This window comes from Ochotona princeps, chromosome 13 (assembly GCF_030435755.1).
Source record: "Ochotona princeps isolate mOchPri1 chromosome 13, mOchPri1.hap1, whole genome shotgun sequence".
Taxonomy (NCBI): Eukaryota; Metazoa; Chordata; class Mammalia; order Lagomorpha; family Ochotonidae; genus Ochotona; species Ochotona princeps.
Genome location: NC_080844.1, coordinates 4379095 through 4399963, shown reverse-complemented (window position 1 = coordinate 4399963; position 20869 = coordinate 4379095). Strand labels below are relative to the sequence as shown.

Below are 20869 nucleotides of genomic sequence, written 5' to 3'. Positions count from 1 at the left end.
AGTCTTGAGACCCTGCACCCACGTGGGAGACCTGGAGGAGATTCCTGGCTCCGGCTTCGGATCGGTGCAGCTCTGGCCATTGTGGTTACTTGGGGAGTGAATTTTTGGACGGAAGATCTTCCTCTCTGTCTCTCCTCCTTTCTGTATATCTGACTTTTTTTTTTTTTTTTTTGAGAATCAATACAAAACATTTATTTTTCCAAACCACAGAATTCTTAATCCCAGAGCCACACTATAAATTTTCCACAAGTAAGTCATTAACATTTCTCTAAACAATGCAGTCTAACCAACGGAGTTATTTCCAGCCTGCGGGAAAGGGTGTGATCTTGCCAGGTGTATATCTGACTTTGTAATAAAAATAGATAAATCTTTAAAAAAAAAAGAAAAAATCAGGCGAGTAGATTTTTTTCGCAGTTTTCATCATAGGAAAATGAAGAAGATAACGTATGTTAATTAGCTTGATTAAGTCATGTTACAATATATACATATTTCAAAATATATGCAATAGATGCATGCAATTTAAAGCTTGTTGGTTAAAAAATAAGTAAACAAATCATTATGCGACGTGATACCAAAGTATGTCATGAAATGTTGAGAATAAATGAATCTGTAATGATAGAAACTGTATTCACAGTAGCTGATTGCCGGGAACAGACAATTGCCCTTCAGGGCAATCGAATGCTCTAGAACTGGTGTGGGTGGGGCCAGAACTGTGGCACAGCGCATCAAGCCCCTGCCTGCCACACCCACTCCCATGTCACAGTGCAGGTTTGAGTCCGGGCTGCTCTGCTTCCACTCTGGCTCCCTGCTTATGCACCTGGGAATAGCAGAGGAAGTGGCCCGAGTGCCTGGGCTCTGCCACCTTCCTGGGAGACAAGGTGGAAATTCCTGGCTCCTGACTTCGGCCTGGCCTGCCCAGGCTCATATTCCAGCCATTTGGAGAGTGAAGTAGTGGTTGGAAGATTCTCTCTTTCAGGCTCTAACTGCCTTTCACATAAATAAATCTTGAAAAACCAGAATCGAGTTTGGTGATAACTACGCGACTCTGTAAATATGCAAACAACATCAAGGAAAAGAAAAACCGAGTAAGATCCTTTTGCACGGTTGCTTTAGGAACAAGTAAACCCTAGGGGCTAATAAATACCTGAAAGACACTCAACATTGGTGGTTGCCAGGAAAATAAATATCACACTGTCTCCTAAAATAAAGTGAACAAATATATTACAGTGTGTATTTTTAAAAATTAGTACTTTCGGCAACATGATATATTTATCACTTACAATGTGTTATTTTTTTTAAAATAAAAGTTTGTTTTATTTTTGATGATGTTTACTTAGTTGAGAGGTATGCATGCTCTTGTGGACCACCGATCAGGGCGTGGAGGGGTCAACGAATGAGGAAAAGTGGGTGAGTCAACTGTTTCCAATCTCCTTTTTCCTTTCTGGGCAAAGTGAGGAGAGAAATGGAGAGGGCCGCTCCCAGCAGCCCAACTGCATCAGTACCGAGGGACGGCCACCTGATGCTATCCCAGGGTACCTGATGGAGCATGTTTTGAGGGTAATGCTTAAGTGGTTTAGATAGTTCTGAGATGCTGTTGATTTTGTTGCTCAAGGTGGAGGAAATCCCTCCAAGGTCCATTTGGTAACACAGAAAATCTCGATTCTCCCAGATATTCACTGTCAAAGCTTGGCCAGGAAAGTTGTCCAATCCGTTCTGTCCTCCATGGTACTGGTCTTCCTCTGCAGGCCTCGATGAACTGATTGTCATGTCCCCCATGAACATCTGGGCATTCTGTCCACTGAACAGGCCTCAGCAACTGTGGAGACCCAGTTCTGACACATGCACTACACGGTCAGACCACAGATCATGTGATGTTCACTGTGGTTGGAGTTTTGAGTCCAGGGATCCAGCTGGAAAGTCCCCAAAGAAGCCTTGTCAGAGATGACCACAGACCTGACTCCTGTGTGTGCCAGCCAGTGTGGGGTCTGTCTCAGTCCATCACCCACATCAGCCTACACACACCTATCTCATAAGCAAACCACAGCCCTATCTCATAGACAACTAATGGACTCTGTGGCCTAGCCTAACCCTGCGCACCACACAGTTGGCCTTCACACACACCAGCAGGAAATATAGCCTAGTCAGAGTGATCCCCAATAACCACGTCTGCCCCAAGCCCCAGTTCCTGTGCATGCTGGTATGTGCAGCAGACTAATTTAATCTTGCCCTCATCCCATTCACCTCTCTTACATGTCAATGGGCGTTGGAACCTAGCTCAGCTCAACCACCCCCATTATCCAGCCCACATTCATATCAGTGGGTTCCACTGCCTGTCCAATTAGGCTTGCCTCCAGCCCTGGTTCTCATGCTTACCAGTGGGAGTTTAGCCCATCAGAAGGATGCCCACGATTTCCCTACTAGGTCAGTCCAAGTCCCAGATACTACACTTTCCAGGTGGTTCTGCAGTCTAGCTCAACAGGACTTGCCCCAGTCTCTGCACCTGCTAGCTGATGCTGCAGTAAACCCCAATCAGCCTGCACTCACTCTAGCTCATGCATGAGCTAGAGTACATGGAAATGGTTGCTTAGCCCAGCCTGACTCTCCGCCTAATCCAGCTCACGTGCAGGCTAATGTATTTTGTAGCCCTGCTTAGCCTGGTCGGTCCCCAGTTCCAGCTCTCATGCTTATCAGCAGGAGCACTAGCCCAACAGGGGAGCCTCCACAGCTTCCCTACTTGGCTCGCTCCCTGCTCTAGATTTTACATGTGCTTGTGGGAGCCTCGACTCAGACTGGCATGGCTTGCCTCAGCATGACATTCACCAGGGAGAGCAGTAGCCTGGCTTGGTGTGGCCTACCCCCAGTTCCAGCTCGTGCTGGTGGAAGCTACTGCCTAGCCAAGCCTGGACTGCCTCCAGTCCCAGCCCTAATGTGAACTGGTTGGTGTTGTAGTCTAACCTGGCTCCTCCTGCACCCCATCCTGGTTCTCGCATCTGCCACTGAGTGCTAGGAAATGGCCCAACCTGGCCCACAGCCAGACCTGAACCACAATTATGCTGGCAGGTACTGAAACCTGGCTTGGTCTGGGCTGCTCCCAGCCTTGGTTCTTGGGCTCATATGCAGGGACTACATCCTGACAGCAAAGCTCTCCAAGTTTCTCTCTCAGGTCACCTCCCAGTCATAGATTTCACACACACCAGTGTTTTTTTTTTTTTTTTTTGCCCCAGCCTGACGTGGCCCAACTCCTGTCCCAGCAGGTACAGTGACTTTGCCTGACCAGCCCACACCATTCTGGCTCTTACTGTTGGGTGCTACGGCCCAGCCCTGTCTGGCCCACTCCCAGATCCAGCTCTCTTATAGTTCAGAGGGTGCTGAGACCTAGTCTAGTCTGTTCTATACCCACCCTGGCTCTTGCAAGCACCAGTGGGTGCTGGAGCCTAGCCCAGTCTGGTACACCCCAGACCTAGTACACACTCATGCTGAGGGATACTATAGCCATGTCCATCCATTTCTGCCTCCATCCAGCTCTCATGCTCACCAGTGGGAACTGCAGCCCACCAGGGGCATCCCCTTGGTTCCCTGACCAGGCTCACTCCCAGCCACAGTGACCAGGCTCACTCTTGTGCATGTTGGTGGTTGCTCTGACCCAGCCTGGTATCTCCCAGCTTGGCCTTTGCAATCAGATGCTGCAGCATGACCTGGCCTGCTTGCCCCCCAGTCTCAGCTCTCATTGGTGTGTGCTGCAGACTAGCCTTGCAAAGCCTGTTCCCATCCCTGGCTTTCATGCAAATTGGTAGGTGTGATAGCCTAACTTAGCCTGGCATGGCCTGCACCCTGTCCTGGCTCCCACACATGCCAGTGTGGTGTGGTTTGGCCCGGCTCTGCCTGGTCTGCACCCCTCCCTGGAGCCAATGCACACATCAGGTAACATGCAGCCCTGATTCACATGCTCACCAGTGGGAGCTATAACCCACCAGGGGAGTTGCCCAAGTTTCCCTACTAGGCTCATTCCCAGACCCAGATCTTACATGTGCCACCAGATATTAGGCCCTTATCTGGTAAGGTTTACCAGCCCTCTTCCTCCTCCCCAACCCCAGTCTCAGTTTTTGTGTGCTGACCCGGCCTATCCCAGTGCGTGCCTGTGGGTGCTACAGCCTGGACCAGCCCCACCTGTTCCCGACCCCAGTACCCATGAGTGTTGGTAGATACCATGATCATGCCTAGTGCAGCCCATCACTGCCCCCAGCGCTCAAGCAAACCGGCTGGCATGATAGTTCCAGGGGTGAGCCCATAATCCCCCACAGAATCTGCTCAGACCCAGTCTTGTTGTGAGCTGGTTAGTGTCATGGCCCAGCCTAGCATGGTCCACTCCTTGCCCTGACACTAACTGGCAGGGATAATGGTTGAGCTCTGCCGGGTAATTCACCTATCCATGGCTTTTGTGTGCGCTGGTAGATGGTGGTTGATACCAACTCAGGTCTCCTACATTGGCTGGTGTATTGGTTTGCCTTCAAAGCATCTTCCGGTGTCCCTCCTCTAAACCTCCCTGGTCTCAGCCCCTTAGTTTATCTGCAATTGCAGTAGCCTGATTGGTGGAAGTCCCCCACAAGTCATTCCTAACCTGTCATTCGCAATCCACAGCCCCCCATGCCTGAATACAAAGACCCCCAATCCTGGTCCTCCAGCAGTGTTCCATGACAGCCTGGGGCCGTGCCTGCCTATCCAGGGCCCACACACACATGTGGGCCCCCTACTCTCTCTGCCGGTATACTGGTGTCTTCCAACAACAATCTTAAAACGTATGTACAGGCTACTATGCTGGCACACTGGTATAGTTAACACACACTTGCCATTAACCAGGCCCTGGATGCTGCCAGCCATTTGCTGCTTTTCTCCTGGCAGGGTAACACTTGCCTAGGTACAATTCAACTTAAGCAGTTGCCTATAACTGGGGGACATTTTGTTATTTAGAAATACATGTATATTGTGAAATTGTTAAACTGAGCCAATCAAAATAAGCATCATAAGTTTATTCCTATTATTATTATTATTTTGTGGTGAGACATTGTAGTATATTTGTATAATAAAGTATCAGGGGTCAGTGTTGTGGTGTAACAGTGTAAGCCTTTGCCAGTGACACTGGTATCCCCTATGGGCATTGGTTCGAGTCCCGGCTGCTCCACTTCCAATCCAGCTCCTTGGTAATGCGCTTGGGAAAGCAGCAAGGATGGCCCAAGTGCTTTGGCCCCTGCATCCACAAGGCAGACCCAGAAGACGCTCCTGGCTTCTGGCTTTGGATCAGTTCAGCTCTGGCCATTGTGACCATTTGGAGATTGAGCCAGCAGATGGAAGATCTCTTTCTGTGTGTAGATCTGCCTTACAAATAAACATAGTGTTTACTTTGGCAGCACACATACTCAAATTGGGACGACAAAAAAAAAATCTTGCAGAAAAGGATTCCACTCACTAAAGCCCAACAGCCCACACATGTCTGGGAGTGGGAGTCCGAGGGCAGCAAGTGAGTCGGGGCCAGGAGCACCTTGCGGAAGGGTTCTGGGGGAGGCAGGACTTCCTGGGAGGCTGTGTCTGTCACCCCAGACAGCAGGCCAGTGTGGCTGCTCCTGCGGCACTCAAATGCCTACAGAGACGTGGGCAGGAGGCAGAGTGGGCTCCTCCATCACTGACGTTCTGCCAGGCGGGGGACACGGGGTGAGGGGATTGAAGGGATGATAGGGGTCTGCTGGGGGGCGGTCCCAGAGAAACCATGCTCTGCAGATGGAGCTGAACTGGGCAGCCCATATGGGAGCTGGGAAGGAGTCGCGGTGGCTCTGGAGGGTCTGGGCTGCAGAGCCTTGTTGACCGTGGGATGCTGGCAGGTAGAAGTGAGGCATCCTGAACAGTCTCCCTGAGGTCTTGTTGTGGGGCCATGGGCAGGGGGCTGAGCTGGCTCTAGGAACGCCTGCGTCTCGGGGAGTGAGCCAGTCCAGGTAAGGGCTCTCTGTCCCTCTTCCTCGCTCTCATCTACTTTTTTCTTTTGCTGCCTTTATTCATTTATTTGAAAGGCTGAGTGACAGAGAGAGAGACAGAGAGAGGAGGAGGAGCAGAGACATCTTCCAGCAGCTGGTTCACTCCCCACATGACTGCAGTGGTCAGAGTTGGATTGATCTGAAGCCAGGAGCTAGAAGCTTGTTATTCCAGGTCTCCCACGTGGGTGCAGGGTCCCAAGGTCTTGGGCCAACCTCAATCGCTTTCCCAGGCCACAAGCAGAGTGCTGGATTGGAGGTACAGCTGCTGGCACTAGCATTGGCATCCATATAGGATGCTGGCACTGTGCCTGACAGCTTTTCCCATTGCACCACACCACAAGCCCCCTAACTAAAACCTTAATTAAATGTCTTGAAGGGATAGACCTTGTGAGGCGAGACAGCATCCAGGTACTCCAGCAATGGTGGACATGGAGGTTTTTATGCCCTGGCCTACAGAAGCCCCTCTACTCTAAAACCGGCCCCAGCAAAGCAGCACTCATGCCGTCCTATGTGCTGCCCCCCAGCCCCCTCACACTGGATCCCAGCCATGACCAGCAGTCTTCAGCACCTGTGTCCACATCAGAGGAGACCCAGGGAGAGCGTCCAGCCTCAGCCATCACTGGAAGAGCTTCACTGTGGAACCACGTACGGAGCAAGGGGTGCAGCCTTTGGATTCTGGACAGGTGTTTGCTTGCCTCCAAGTCAGTGTGGGCTCCACTTTGCTGTGAACCAAGTAGTCCTGGTTCTCAGTGAGGCACCTGCTGAGCTGCCACCCTGTGTACTATGGACAGCAGGACTCTCCTGGCCTGAGCCACCCCCTCTGATCTCTGCAGCAGCCTGTGTACTGTCACCTTTACATTCTGGGTATGGCCAGCCTCCTCTTCATGGCACAGGGTGCATGGGTCCGTGGTCTCCTGCTCTAACACAACCCTGCACGCTGGGGGCTTCAGCAAGAGACACAGCTTCTGCTGTGTTAGCACTGGAGGTTGCACTCAAAGCCCAGGGAGAGCGGCTGGAGTCATCCTTATGTCTCCTTCCTCACATGCTGAAACTGAAGTACCAAAACACTCATAAACAGAAACAAATTGCAAGGCATTCACAAGAGCCCCTAGTGTACTGGAGATTAAGAATGAGTTCTGGGGTCATCACTATGGAGTATTAGGGTATACCTCCATGTGCCATGACAGCAGCCCATATGGGTACTGACTTATGTCCTGGCTGCTTTACTTCTAATCCAGTTCCCTGCTAATGACCTGGGAAAGCAGTCAAAGACAGCTCAAAGCCTTGGGCCCCTGCACCCACGTGGGAGACCTGGAAGAAGCTCCTGGTTCCTGGCTTCAGACTGGCCTAGCTCCAGCCATTGCAGTCATATGGGGAGTGAACCAGCAGATGGAAGGTCTTTCTTTGTAACTCTGCCTTTCAACAAAAACAAATACATCTTAAACCAAAAGAGTGGGTGTTGAAAGCACACACAGTCACATCCACTCTCTTTGGCATATAGCTGCCACGGGGAGCTGGGGACAGAGAGCCAGCTGGGGCTCTGCCAGGCCCACCTTGGGACTCTGTCCCCTCACCTGTCTTCCTATGTTGCACCTGGACCTCACCCAGAACCAGGAAGGAAGAGAGGCCTTGCTGGTCCTGCAGAAGTTAAACTGCCCATGGAGATGCTGTGAACATCCCTCACTCATGTTAAATCCTTCTCATAGCAGAGCAGGCCCTTCCTCTGCTCTGGATTGGACACAGGGGTCCCTCTCATGGCACCTCCCTCTGTCTCCCCTCACAGGATGCTGCCCCATCTGTACGTTGTGTGGTGTCTGCTTTTGTTTCTTATCAAGCACCTGGAATAAGTTGTTCCTAAAAGACATATAGGCTCTTAACACAGCTACCTTGAACTGTGGCAAAGGCATGGAGAAACACGACCCCCCCCCCCCCACAAGTCCAGGCAAACCTACCTTTACATTACCTCAAAAATCTTCTCTATGCTGTGCTCAGCTGTTCACCCACTGCCAACTTTTGATGTGTGGTTCAACTCTACAGAGTTGCCTCTTCCAGACTGTTCTTTGTGTCGTACAGTGAAGGTAATCCCTATGGGTCCTTCTAGAATGTCCTACATGTCACACAAGTAGAAGCATGGCTTGTGAGTCCTTCTAGAATGTTCAATCCCTATGAGTCCTTCTAGAATGTTCTATATGTCGTAAAAGTGGAAGCACAGGGCCCATCACAGTAGCCTATCGGCTAAGGTCCTCGCCTTGCACGTGCTGGGATCCCATATGGGCATCAGTTTGTATCTCGGTTGCTCCACTTCCCACCCAGCTCCCTGCTTGTGGCATGGGAAAGCAGCAGAGAACGGCCCAAAGCCTTGGGACCCTGCACCCATGTGGGAGACCCAGAAGAAGCTCCTGGTCCAGGCTTTGGATTGGCTCAGCTCTGGCCAAGCCAGCAGATGGAAGAAAATCTTTTCTTCCTTTCTTTCCTTCTCTCTGCAAATCTGCTTTCCCAACGAAAATAAATAAATCTTTAAAAAAAAAAATGGAAAGCACAGTTTATGAGTCCTTCTAGAATGTTCTATAAATCATGCATGTGGAAGTGTGGCCTGTGGGCCCTTCTAGAATATTCTACATGTTATACAAGTGGGAGCATGATGTGTGAGTTCCTCCTGAATGTTCTACATGTCACGCAAGTGGAAGCATGGTCTGTGAGTCCTTCTGAGTCTGGCTTGTTTCATTTAGCATAATTACCTGAGACTCACTCCCACCGTTTAGTAATAACTCATTCTTTTTTGGCTGAATAGTATTCCACCATACAGATATACTGAAATTTGTATATCCATTTTTTCATTGAATGCTTTGGGTTTTTTTTTTCAAGTTTGGGACATGGGAGAGATTTTAAGGCATCTCTCTCAGGACAAAAGCAGTATGAGATCCAGTTCAGTAAGAATACAGAAGATTTAGACTTGATCCACGAAGCTGACCTAATTGATATATACAGAACATTCCTCCTTTTTAAGGGCACATGGGCATTACCAAAATAGGACACATTCTGGGACATTAAAATATATGATGAGTTTTCAGAAAACTGAAATCACAACAGAGTGCATTCGAACTACAAACTCCCCGCAGCTGCAGCGTGGCTATCCTTGCAGCCCAAGAAATGCATACTACGCTAAATGTCCTGTCACCTAAGTCCACCCTCTTGTGGGGCCTGAGCCTACCCTATCTCGAACCCTAACCCTAAACTCTAAACCTAACCCTAAACCTGAACCACAAACCTAAACCTACACCCAAGCCCTAAACCCTAACCCTAACCCTAAACCCTAACATTAACCCTAACCTTAAACTCTAAACCCTAACCCTGAACCTAAAACAAACCATAAACCCTAAACCTAACCGTAAAACCTAACCCTAAACCTAACCCTAACCATAAATCTAACCCTAACCCTAAACCTAACCCTAAAACCTAACCCTAAAACCTAACCCTAACCCTAAGCCCTAAGCCATAAACCCTAACCCTAAGCCTAACCCTAAACCTGAACCCACCAGGCATTTCTGGAGCCACCACTCCCATTTCCACAGCATCCATGCAGTGGGCAAACCTCCAATGCTGTGGGCACTGCACCTGCCTCAGCATCCTCCACATGGCTCCTGGAGTCGGCTGACCTCTCTGACCACACCATTGCAGACACCACGCCCAAGTCATTAATCAAAGCTGAGGAAATGGGCCCGGCAGCATGGCCTAGTGGCTAAAGTCCTCACCTTGAACACACCAGGATCCCATATGGGCGCCGATTCTAATCCCGGCAGCTCCACTTCCCATCCAGCTCCCTGTTTGTGGCCTGGGAAAGCAGTCAAGAGTGGCCCAATGCTTTGGGACCCTGCACCCATGTGGGAGAGCTAGCTAGAAGAGGTTCCTGGCTCCCGCCTTTGGATTGGCGCAGCACCGGCCGTTGCCATCACTTGGGGAGTGAATCATCGGACGGAAGATCTTCTCTCTGTCTCTCCTCCTCTCTGTATATCTGACTTTGTAATAAAAAAAAAGTTGAGGAAGCCCCTAAGAGACTGCAGGAAGGCCCCCCCGACTGTAAGCCAAGGAGGCTACTAAACTGAAACTTTGAGACACATCTTTAGGAACAACAACAGCAACAACAACAACAACAAATGTTTGTTGTGAAAGCCACAGCTGATTCCCCAGACGCACAAATCTTAATGTGAGTATACAACAAGTACCAAAAAGAGGCCATGTGGTGTTTCTTTTTTTTCTTCCATGTGGTGTTTCTAAAGGAACTTGGTCACCCTCAAGCACCAGATTTCAGGGGCACAGAAACGGACACAATGCCTGCTAAAGAGCTCAAAAGAGCCGTCAGAAGAGGCTCAGTAAGACATGAGAGGGCAGAGAGCTTAACAAAGTTAGGGAAAACAACTCCAAGGTGTGACTGAGAAGACACAGCCAAGACACAGAGGTCTTGAAAGGGAACCGAAACAAATCTCAGAAATGAAAAACTGGATAACCCAAATAAGAACAGACCACTGAAAGTCTCAACGGCGGATGACGTGAAGTAGAAAAAAAGAATACTTGAGCTTGAAGTCCGGTCTTGGAAAATATCCCAGACAACTGAATGAGAGTAATGAAATCAATAATAATAATGATAACACATGAAGAACGCCTCTGAGAGCGCTGAGACATCATCAAACAGACACACACTTACATTTTGGGGTTCCTGGAAGTCAAGAGAAGCGGGAAAGCATAGAGAGGCCTGACCACAGACAGACAACTCCCCGACATCACAGCTAAAGGAAGCTCCAATAGGCCAACAGCAGGTGCCTCAGCAGAAACCTGCAGCCACGGGTGAATGGGGTCACACAGCCTGCTAGCCACATCCAGTAAAGCTACGATGACTTTTTAAGGTAAGCTGGACCTGCAGGATCCCAACACTAACCCGGCTGACCTTAGCCAAAATGCTGAAGGATGTCCTGCAGATGTAAGCAAAGGGAAGACAACCAATACCATGGAAACACAGCAACAGATAGGTGTACATTGAGCAGACGTGCCAAGCAGAATCAGGCCTCCTCAATGCTCCAAGCAAGCAAGGAGAAAAACGGGGTATGAAAAACTGAACAGGAAAAAAGAAGAAGACAAAATCAGAGAGTAAGACTTTATCAACAGCCCCCGGAATGTCAATGGGTTAAATTCTCTAACTAAAAGCTACAGACTGGCTCATGGCTCAAAACACAAGATCCAGTGACATGCTGCCCACACGCACTTCACTTTATCAGTATAGACACCCATAGACTGAGACAGAAGCGTGGAAGAAGGTATTCCACACAAACGGAAACCAAAAGCCAGCAGCAGTGGCTGTATGAAGATCCTTATATCTGTCATAAAAGAGTTTTGAGAACAAACACATCCCTCAATAAATGAAAGCTGCGTATTCACTCATGGATTAAGACCTGGTGATGGTCTCTTACCCGGGACAGGACCTGAAAGTACAAAGGCACCAGGAGGAACCTTGGATATATGAAATTTGTTTACATAAATTTCAAAAATTTTAAAAGATTTACTTATTTTTATTTGAAAGGCAAATTTTTATAACGAGAGAAGGTGCGACAGAGAGAGAGAGAGAGAGAGAGAGAGAAAGAGAGAGAATCTTCTATCTCCCAAAACGCACTTGCTAACACATCCAAGAAACCAGGGCTGGGAGTGGGCCTGGTAGGGGAACTTTGGGTACTTCCTTGCTGGGCCAGTGCTACCACTGGTGAGTGTGAGAGGTGGGCCTGGGATGGGCTGGTTTAGGACCAGACCAGGCTGGGCTAAGCTGCTGCACTGTTGGCATGTACAAGAGCCAGAGTGAGTGCAGGCTACCTGGGCTAGGCCACAGCACCAGCTGACATGTGCCAGGATTGGCTGCAAGTCCTGTCAGACTTGACCATAGTATCCCCTGGTAAGTGCAAGATCTGGGATTGGGAGCCTGGGGAAACTGTGGGCACTCCCCTCACTGCGTTGAGGTGTTGGCATGCACATGGGCTGGGAAAGGATGCACGTGGGTTGGGGTGGGTGGGCTGAGCCAACCCACAGCTGCCATGAGTGTGCACAAGAGCCAGATAGCATGCAGGACAGACCAGGCTAAGCTGCAGCACATGCTCATTCAAGTAAAAACTGGGGCTGAGGGCAGGCCTAGTGTGGGTTGTGGGGGTCACCCCGACTAGGCAGCAATACCCACTAGTGTGTGTGAAGACTGAGCCTGTGGTGAGCTGGGCTGGGCTGGGCTGGGTGGCAGTACCCATTGGCTTGTGTGAGACAGAGCTGGGGAAGACCTGATCAAGCTGCATCAATTGGTATGTATGTTGGCTGGTGCAGGTAGCACACTGAACCTAACTTTACACTGGCTGGTACACATGAGTCAAGTCTGAGGTCGCCCCAGGTGGGGTTTCCTGGGGGACTCCCCAGCTAGATAGCTGGACTCACACCCGGCCACAGGGAAAATCACAGGATGTGTAGCCAAAGCTTGGAGTGCACGTGTCGGGACTGGGCCTCCTCAGTTGCTGATACACGCGCAGTGGACAGCAAGCCCAGATGCACACAGGGGACATGACGGTCAGCTCATCTAGGTCATCAAGGGGTACTAACTGCCTCACCAAAGGATGGCAAGCAGAACAGGTTGGACAACTCTCCTGGCCGAGCTTTCCAACATGTTCCTAGGCTTGGGGATATACTAGGGTAGACTTAGTCAATAAGCCTTGGAAAGATTTTCTCAACCCTGTGCAACGAAGCCGACCACGTGTCAGAACTCTCAAAGCCACTCAAGTGACATCCTACGAAGACTTCCCTGGTCATCAAGGGACCATCCCCCACCCCCAGGTGCTGATGCATTTGGACAGCAAGGAGCAACTCCCTCCCCTTTCCCACCTGCAGACACAGGAGAAAAAAGGAACTGAAATACTTGTCCTGCCCACCGCCCTCCATACCTTGACCCTCTTCCCCTTAACTGGAAGCCCACATGGGGGTGTATCCCTCTCAAGTATGCAAACAAAAATTAAAAATAGATTCAATCAATTTCACTGATGGATGAAGTTGTTTAACCAGCGGTGTATCTACACGTAGACTATTACACAGCTACAAAGAGCAAAAGCAATGGAAGCAGAGGTTGTTACGGTGACATCAGCCAGACACACACACACAAATCAGTGTTGCATGCTCCCTGCAAGCAAAGCTGATCTGACTGCAGACTAGTGATTTCTGGAAGAAGGGTAGGTGGGGGAGAGGGAGTGAGGTGGATAGCAGGTAGGAGTGAGTCCCAGGACTCCTTGGCGCGTCAACCCACTGCAGTTCATAAGCACCTGTTATGGTATTTCAGGAAGAACTAGACAAGGGATGCTTAAAGACTGCAAACATCAAGACGAGTTAAGGAGGGCCCGGCGGCGTGGCCTAGCGGCTAAAGTCCTCGCCTTGAACGCACCGGGATCCCATATGGGCGCCAGTTCTAATCCTGGCAGCTCCACTTCCCATCCAGCTCCCTGCTTGTGGCCTGGGAAAGCAGCGGAGGACGGCCCAATGCTTTGGGACACTGCACCCGCGTGGGAGACCCGGAAGAGGTTCTTGGTTCCCGGCTTCGGATCGGCGCGCACCGGCCCGTTGCGGCTCACTTGGGGAGTGAAACATCGGACGGAAGATCTTCCTCTCTGTCTCTCCTCCTCTGTGTAGATCTGACTGTAATAAAAAAAATGAATAAATCTTTAAAAAAAAAAAGGACGAGTTAAGGGGATGGGAATGCAGAACCCTGTACTTGGCCTTATGTGCTGTGTGAATATCTTAAAATATCACACTGAGCTCCATGAAAGACATATGCGTATAATAACATGGAATCAAATAGAGAGCCCTAAAAAACAGAAGTAATTGCATATATTTGGGGAATCAAATCCAAACCAGCCAACCAACCAACCGAACAACCTACCCAAACGATTCTAAATATCAGAACGAAATAGGGGATATCACTACAGAGTCTACAAACCACCCAGACACCCCATGACCGGGTCCTGAGCCCCCACTCTCAGTAAGTTGGAACACTGAGACAAAATGAACAAAACCACAGAAAGATATTCTTCAAAGAGCGATTCCCGTGCTGAGGAATGCCAGGGCGTGGCCAAGGACTCCAAGGACAAGGGGAGGTGTCTGAAGACTTTCCGTCTGGGTCCGAGAAGAGCGCTTTCATCTCGCCTTCACCAAGCGGATAATCTTTACAGCCTTGTTACCATGGAAGAAAATGAATCTGTCCTCAAAAACCTCCCCACAGTGAAAAAAAAATCCAGGTTCAGGCAGCTGTTCATGTTCTTCCCAAATGTGTTTTTTTTTTTTTTTAACTGAAAATCCATCAAGCACAAATCGATGATGTTTGCCTATGCATGTTATATTTAGGAAAGAATCTTACAGTTCGCTTAAAACGAACTCACAACAAAGTGTGAATGGAACTGGCGCTGTATTGCTAATTGCTGAAGCTGGGTCACCGGGCGTATCACACACCAGACTCGTGGAAGCATTTGAAATTTAGCACGGTAAGACGAATTTTCACGAGCAGAGAAGGGAGTTTGGGTGTTTGGGGCGGTGGTGAAGAAGCTGTGTGGGGTGGCCACGCTTTTTTGATTGCTTGCTGATCATACCCTGGGAGCGGCAGGTCGGGACGGCTCGCTCCCCATGCTGGAGCCTCGGATTTGGTTCTTGGCTCCAGGCTTTGGCCTGGCCCAGCCCCAGCTGTGTGGGCTTTCCGAGAGTGAGCGAGCAGATGGCAGACCTGTGTCACTCGCTCTCTGCTTTTATAAACAAACACACAATTTCGAAAAAGGCTAGAATGTAGCATTCATGATCCTGCATGTGCCACAGCTTGGCACCTGGGCTTCCTGGCTGCGGCTCCTCCAGCTAGCTTCCTGCAAAGGCACACCCCGGGAAAGGAGCAGGGAAGGTTCAGGTCACTGGGTTCCTGCCCACCTCACATGGCATTCTGGCTCAGCGTCAGGGCTGGCTGTTGCGAGCGCCAGGGGAGTTCCTTGACTTTCTAGCAAAGTCGGGCCGACGGCTGTGGCTGTCTCGGGGCTGGCTGACCACTGACCCGGCACCTCCTGACCTCACCACTCACCCCGGCACTGCCTAGACTTTCCTGTACCACACACTGACCTCTACCTTGGCCACCCAGAATGCCTCCTTCAGACTCAGCACGGCTGCGATCTGTCAGGTCTCAGATGGCACCCTTCCAGGCAAGACTTTCCTGAACCCCCCCACTGCACGGGGTTCCCCCTTCGCTGCTGCAGGGTCTTGGCCAGTGCCTTGCGACTTTCTGCCTCCCCTGCACCGAGCTGGCCCGCAGCCACCCAGAATGCTGCTAGCTGTGCGGGATCCAGGCATCATGCACAGGGGGAGGCTGGAGGCAGGAGTCCCCAGCCACCCACAGCCCTGCCAGGGACTGCCTGCTGGCCGTCCCCTCTCTAATTGCTTTGGACCTGGCCTTAAGATGGTACAGCACCCTTGGGTGTCACTTTACTCATCCACTCAGTGGGAACAAAACAAAGACTAAACTGCAGGTGGAGATGGCTGTGACATGCAGTGCGGTGGCTTGGGGCCCAGTGCCTCTAAGGCCTTCTTCCCCTGTCACATGATGCTAACAGTCACTCCCCCAGTCCTGCAGGGGCTGGGGTGGGAACGGAGCACTCTGTCTGCTTCTTGTTGCTAGTCCTGTCCACCTTGAAGCAAAGTGCGACCGACCTCCTCCGGCACCCTTCCTCGCCTCCGCCCCCTCTTTTCTCTGTCCTGCGCCTTCCACTGCTTGCACCCTCGCCCCGCACCCTCCTCGCCCACGCACCCTCTTCGCTCCGACTCCACACGACCGCCCCGCACGCATCCTCCTTGCCCAGCACACCCCGTCCTCCCACTCCTGGCCCCCTTACCGGCACCCCCCTCGCTCCAGCCCCGCACTCTCATCATCCACGACCTCCCACTCTTTGCACCCTGCTCCCCACCCACGCAACCTCTTCGCCCCGGCCCCGCAGCCTCCTCACCCGCGTCCTCCCACTCCTTGCACCCTCTCCCCGCACCCTCCTAGCTCCTAGCCCCGCGCTCGCCCGCTCCCCGCGCTCTCGCGCCCGCCCGCTCGCTCCGTGCCCGCTCCGTGCCCGCTCGGTGCTCGCTCCGCGCTCGCTCGCTCGCGCTGCCCGGCGCCGGCTGCGGAGGGAGCCCGCTCTGCCCGCAGCTGGCGCAGCGCGGAGGCGGCGGCGGGTGGGCGGGTGCCGCGGCCCGGGCGCCGAGCATGAGCCGCCGCCGACACCGGCCGCGCGCTGCTCTGGGCCCGACTGCGGCGCGAGGGCGGCGCGGGAGCGACGCGGGCCCGGACCGAGGTAGGCAGCGGCCGCGACCCTCTGTCCCCTGGGCCTTGCCCTCCGGCCGCCGGCGCGGGCAGCACGAGGCGTGAGCGGCCCCCGGGGGTCGCGGCCGTCGCGGCTCCAGGGTGCGGGGCTGCGGGACTGCGGGCGCGGGGCGGAGGGCGCGCGCGGGGGTGGCGGCCAGGAGCCGGCGCGCGGAGTTACGGACAACTCCGCCCCGGGCCGGGTGGCGCGGAGACCCCCCTCGCGCCCCAGCGCCCGCCCTTGCGGTGGGGGGTCCCGGGCGTGGCGGGTGCCCCCCGGCGGGTCCACTGCCCCGGTCCTGACGTGGGGGAGGGGGCGGAGGATCCAAGGAGGTTGGGGCTGCGCAGTTGGAAGTTTCCATTTGCTCTCGTGGGTTCTGGACTCGGCCAGAGCATCGCGCGCTCCGGCTGTTTGGGAAGGGACTGTGGGGAGCGAGCGAGGTCTGCCCCGGAGGGGTCGAGGTTGGGGCAGAGCGATGAGCCCCCCCTGTTGTCCCCTGACAAGGCTTAGCGAAAGGAGCGAGCCGTGTTTGCCCCAGGCCTTGCCGAGGGCACAGTCGGGGCAGGTGGAGCTGGCTTGGTCTCAGCGCTCCGTGTTCGAATCCCGTGCGACCCTCGTGCGAGTTCCTTCCCTCTGCGTCTCCAGCCTGGGAGCGCTGGAGCTGGTGGATGTTTACGGCGAGGCTGCCCCTGCCTGTCGGGAGCCGCTGAGGGGAAGGGGAGGGTACTGAGAGTGGTTAGTGGCCCTGGCTGCGCAGGACAGCGGGCCGCTGGGGTTCACCCTTCCCGCCTTTAGTCCGGGGCCGGGGAGGACCGGGCCCAGGAACCAGGAGGCGCACGGGAGGAGGCACCTCAGGCTCAGCTACCCGCCCCACCCGGGACCCCCAGAGAGCAGGACAGGAGTCCCTCTGCCACACACTGGGAGGTTGGGGCACCCCGAGCCTCAGTTTCCCAACCAGTGGAGTCAGGGTTTCAAGGACTTGGAAGGCATTTCCGCCTTGATGTGCAGTGCCACTTTGCTTCTTCTGTGCCTCAGGACCCCATCTGGGGGAGGCTGGCTTCCCTGTGCATGGGGAGCCTTTGTGTGTTCTCTGGGAGTGGGCCCGCTAACCCCAAAGGCGAGGCTGTGTCCGGGGAGGGAGTGAGCAGCAGCGTGGGGCCCCCTCTTACCCCACCCCTCTTGCTCCACGGCGCCCCGCCCGTGTGTGTTCTTACACTCCAGGTTTGGAGGTGCGGGAAGGGGTCACTAGGTGTGCCCCTTCAGCAAAAGCTGCCCAATGAGTTGATTTTTCTCCAGGAGGCATCTCGAAGCAACCATTCTGATGGCTGCCTTCCACCTGGCAAACCATGGACGTGGAACCGTTCACACAGAGGAGAGGGGTTTTTTGGTGTAACTTAGCAACTGCAGAAGAAGGAGGAGGAGGAGGAGGAGGAGAAATGCGGGGTGTTGCTGCATCTGGCCTGGGCAGTGGCCTGGGGATGTGGGTTACAGCAGCAAAGCAGAAGGGGTCCCCAGGGGTGGGAGAGGCCCTGGCCCGCCCGCACCTGGCCAGGTAAGGAGTGGACCCAGCAGCCCCTCCCCTGGTCATGCAGCTTGGGCAGTGTTCCCACCTGTAGGACTACCTGTAAGAGCAGTGTTGGCCTTGAGTTTGGGGCCACAGCATCGGGCTTTCTCAGGACCGTGTTTGTCTGTCGAGCACAGGGGCTTTGTCAGGCAGGGCTGGGGGCAGGGGCTGCAGTGAGGAAAGCGTATGTCCCTTGGCTCCCGCCTCGGGCCCCGCTGGCTGCTCTTCTGTCCTGGAGCTCTCCCCTGTCCACTGGGGGAGGTGAGGACTGACTGTGCCGGGTGTGAGGGAGGAGGCTGGCTAGGGAAGGGGAAGGCGATCCTGGAGTGGTGGCTAGGGAGACTTAGGGGGTGTGTGTGTGTGTGTGTGTACTCACAGAAGGGGGACAAGAGACACCCTGACCCAGGCCAAAACTCATTCGGAATATCCCTGCTGGGGAGTGGGACACACAAGCGTCAGGATTAGGGTTGGGAAAGTCAGCAGGTGCAGGCTGGCCCTGGGGAGGCTGGGAGGAAAGGTGGAGGTTGAGACTGAGCAGCAAGACACCCCGGGACCGAGGGCTTCCAGGCTGGGCTGTCGCTTGTGAGCCCGCTGCGAGTGCAGGGACCCCAGGCCTGAAGCTGGGCCCCCCAAGGGAGCGTGGGTGCTCCTGGTGAGCCCCTCAGGGCATGGCCTCTGCACCTGTCCCTTGCCCAGGAACCCAGTGCAGACACTGAGCCTGGGATGTGAAGTGAAGAGGAGGCTGCAGCCGCCCCCTCACCCTCTCCATGCCCCCAGCCCTGGCTTCCCAAGCGCCCTGCCCATGCCCCCAGTCCATGCCCGTCTTCAGACATTGGGACCTTGTCTCCCAGACTCTGGCCATCTGTAGCTCCACTTGCTGCTCTTGGGGACCCTTTCGCCAGCCACAGCTCGCATCTCCTTGGCACTCACCTGGCTCACTGTCCCCCGCCCCAGCCTGTCCTGGGGTTCCTGGTGCTTGCCTGTGCCAGCAGGAAGCTTCCCTGGCTGTCACAGGTGGCCTGGCCCCGTCCATGGCCCTTGATAGCCTCTGCCCAGGCTACTGTCACAGGCAGCTGCCCGTGTGAGTGGGGGGGTGTCCCTCTCACCCCCAGATGTTCAGTCATCAGCTGGTCTTACCCACCCCTTCCTGTCTCCTGCTGCATTGTCCTTGGGCCTGGGCAGTTGCCCTCCCCCTCCCCTAGTAGGACTAAGCCTCCGTGACTGCCCCCTTTGGCTCCAGCTCCCTGTGGGGTGGGATGCAGGATCCCAGGCTCCGAGGGGTTCAGTGGGGGCACAGGGTGGGGCAGTCCCAAGGAGAGAGCTCAGAGGTGGTGTAGTGTGTGAGAGTGGAGCTGGGAGGCCAGCGCCCTGCCTGTTGTCACCACCACTTCCGTTTTTCCAAGTGTCACCCTCAGACGCTACCTCTCAGGGAGAGTTCTCCCTGGATGCGGTTGCCGTGACAACACTGCTAACAAAAGACGAGCTTCCTGGAGGAGGCTGGAAGCCCAGAAGCTGGGCTGGGAGAGAGGGTGCCTTCTGATGGCTGTCACGGAGCCTCCCGTGGCAACCGTGGCCCCAGACCCTGCAGGACTCTGGTACTCAGGCCCACCCGGTGAGACGTCTCGGAGCCTGGAGTCCATTGCACATGGGGTTTGGATAGCTGCCTGCCCCAGCTCCAGGTGCTTTGCATGTACCCCAGCCCCTTCTGTTGTAAGCGTGGAGCAGGCGCTGCTGGGCAGGGGTCTGGAAATGTGCAGCCAAGTGTGGGCTATGTCCCAGAGAGCTGGGCCTGGCTGCTGGGACCGGGCACCGAGGCTGGAGGCTGGACAGGCGAACCTGCTGGGCGGATTAGGGTCAGGTGAGGTTAGAGACTTGTTAGGAAGGGTCTTGGGGGTTCTTCAGTGCTCATGAGCGAGTAACTCAAAACGGTAAGAGGCTGTGTCAGCTAACCACTGACCATGCTTTGCAGTGGTGGCCGCCTTGGGACTCGGGGGTGGGGGTGGGGATTGTCTGCAGTGCCCTGAAGAGCAGGGGAGCACCCTAAGAGAGTCCAGGCCCTGCCCACGCTACCCACCTCAAACCAGGACCCAAAGTGGCCAGAGGTTCTCCATGCCCTGCCCCCCTGCTTCTTCCTGGAAGCCAGGCTCACCTTGGCCAAGGTGAGTGTGCTGTACCTGCTGGGACGTGATCCACAAGCCCTTGGACCAGTTCACCCACCGGCTGCAGGAGGAAGGGCGAGAGCTGTGCTGACAGTGATCGGAATAGGCAGGGCCCAATGGGAAGTTCGTGGCAGCATGCACGCCTTCGGGAACACAGCCCACACACCGGCCATGTTCATGTTCATCTCACCAACCCTCAGACCACACGTTCCGGCTTTAGTGCGGTTATGAGATTAAATCAGAAACCAGACCACTCCCCCAATGCCTTGCATTTGGAGCATTTAGAAGGCGTGTATCCATAATGGATCAAAGAGGCGGTGCTGATGAAGAGAGCTAGTGCATACGGATGCTTGGGGACAATGTGTGGGCTTCATCCTGGGCCCCTGGGATTGCAAGAGACCCGGAGTGGGGGATGGCTTTGGGAAAAAGGCAGAGGCTGCAGCGCTGACACCAGCCAGGACCCCGGGGCACCTGCCAGGGTCGTGGGAGCCTCTGCTCCTCTCTGAGGTCAGGCCAGGTCTAGAAGCTTGGGAGCTGCCTGACCTGCGACTTCATGGATGCCTTTAAGCCACATGCTGTGGGCAAGGTGTGGGGTACCAGGCAGGTCGCAAGGGTGTGTTGAAATGCAGAATGGTCGTGTCTGGGGGCTCTGTGCAGGAGAAAAGGAACAGCGTCTTCTGGGTGGGGTAGGGGGCCAGGAAGCAGACCATGGGGTCCAGTGGGAGTCCTGGGCCCACGCTC

At 54.0% G+C, this 20869-nt stretch overlaps 1 protein-coding gene across 1 annotated transcript in view; it reads left to right on the top strand.

Moving 5' to 3' along the window:
* Positions 1–16292: 16292 nt before the first annotated feature.
* Positions 16293–20869, top strand: part of RASGEF1A (RasGEF domain family member 1A) — a 48967-nt gene continuing 44390 nt past the window's right edge. The window contains exon 1 of the mRNA XM_058672084.1: positions 16293–16396. The gene's annotated coding sequence lies outside the window, so the exon portion shown is untranslated. The remainder of the gene's footprint in view (positions 16397–20869) is intronic.